Source organism: Sinocyclocheilus grahami, unplaced genomic scaffold (assembly GCF_001515645.1).
Source record: "Sinocyclocheilus grahami isolate Dianchi unplaced genomic scaffold, SAMN03320097.WGS_v1.1 scaffold224.1, whole genome shotgun sequence".
In the NCBI taxonomy this organism is placed as follows: Eukaryota; Metazoa; Chordata; class Actinopteri; order Cypriniformes; family Cyprinidae; genus Sinocyclocheilus; species Sinocyclocheilus grahami.
This window is the reverse complement of record NW_015505403.1, coordinates 479,036-480,763: the sequence shown is the minus strand read 5'-3', so window position 1 is coordinate 480,763 and position 1,728 is coordinate 479,036. Positions and strand designations below refer to the sequence as shown.

The following is a 1,728-nucleotide window of genomic DNA, read 5'->3' as shown; positions in this document are numbered from 1 at the left end:
CCGGTGCCGTGAGTGCTCTCTTCCGTCTTCCCAGTGCAGTGCTCCTGTGGGGCTGGTCGGTCACATGCTGCTTTCTGTGGGAAAAATGAGAGGGCGAGTTAGTGCTCAATCTCCTAGATGGCAGGGCTTGCGTGGCTTATGTAGCCGCCGCCTGATGAGGTGCAGCTGTGACCGATCAGCCTGTGATGATGATGGCCAGGTGCTCCTCGCTTGTTTCCCTAAGCATCGTCCTGGTCCTGTTAACGATATGAGATAGTAGGGGAGAGATAGGGGTTGGGTGGGGAGTGACCCCTGACAGACCTGCGAAAGCTGCCCAGATCCGAGAGAGGCCATCCGCGTTGGCGTTCGTGGCTCCAGCCCGATGACGTACCTCGAAGTGGAAGTCCTGGAGCGCGAGGAACCCTGGCATTGGTATCCTTGGCGCGGGCCATCCACTGAAGGGGTGCGTGGTCCGTGACCAGTGTGAACTTCCGGCCCAGGAGGTAGTATCGCAGCTCCAGGACTGCCCACTTGACGGCTAGGGCCTCCTTCTCCACCGCGGCATAGTTCCTCTCGGCTGGGATCAGCTTCCTGCTGATGTAGATGACCGGATGCTCCTCACCCTCCTGAATCTGTGACAGGACGGCTCCCAGTCCTGTGTCTGAGGCATCCGTCTGCAGCAGGAAGGGGCAGCTAAAGTCTGGGGCTAGGAGGATGGGCTCCGAGATGAGGGCCCCCTTCACCCTCTGGAAGGCCTCCTCCGCTGCTGGTGTCCACAGTACCTTCTCTGGCTGCCCCTTCCTGGTCAAGTCTGTCAGGGAGGCGGCTAAAGAGGAGAAGTTAGGGATGAAGCAGCGATAATATCCGGCCAACCCTAAAAAGGCTCGTACCTGGGTCTTGGTCTCAGGTCTTGGGGCGGAGCGTACCGCCTCCACCTTCCCAGGTACTTCACCTCGAAGTGCGCAAGGTGGCATTTGCGAGGGTTTGCGGTGAGTCCAGCCCTCCGGAGCTCCGAGAGCACCCTCCGCAACCGGTCCAGGTGGTCTTCCCATGCCTCGGAGTGGATTACGACGTCGTCCAGGTAGGTGGCGGCGTAGGCCTGATGGGGCTGCAACAGGATGTCCATCATCCGCTGGAACGTTGCGGGTGCTCTGTGGAGGCCAAAGGGAAGGGTCCAGTACTGCCAGTGGGCACTGGGGGTAGAAAAGGCAGTCTTAGGTTTAGCGTTCTCAGAGAGGGGTACCTGCCAGTAGCCTTTGGTGAGGTCCAACATTGAGATATACCGGGCCCTTCCCAGCCGGTCCAACAGCTCATCCACCCGAGGCATGGGGTATCCGTCGAACTCAGATACCTCGTTGAGGTGGCGGAAGTCATTGCAGAAGTGGAGGGTGCCGTCCGATTTCGGGACCATCATGATTGGGCTGGACCACGGGCTGCGGGATGGTTCTATCACCCCCAACTTCAGCATTTGATGGATTTCCTCCTCAATAGCTCGCCGACGAGCCTCAGGGACCTGGTAGGGCCGTTACCTGACGACGACCCCTGGCGGCGTCCGGATGTCATGCTGCAGGACGCTGGTATGCCCGGGCAGAGCAGAGAACACATCCGAGAACTGACCGACCAGGTGCTGCAGCTCCCTCTTCTGGGCAGCCGAGAGGTGGGGGTTGACGTCAACAACCACGGGATCAGAGATGGCGAGGGCCGCGAGCTGGTCTCTAGTCCCCACCCACTTCTTCAGCAGGTTGATGT

The 1,728-nt window shown here is 60.0% G+C and overlaps 1 pseudogene; it reads right to left on the bottom strand.

Moving 5' to 3' along the window:
• Nucleotides 1-425: 425 nt before the first annotated feature.
• The window catches only part of LOC107596894 (uncharacterized), a 10,405-nt pseudogene continuing 9,102 nt past the window's right edge, over nt 426-1,728 (bottom strand).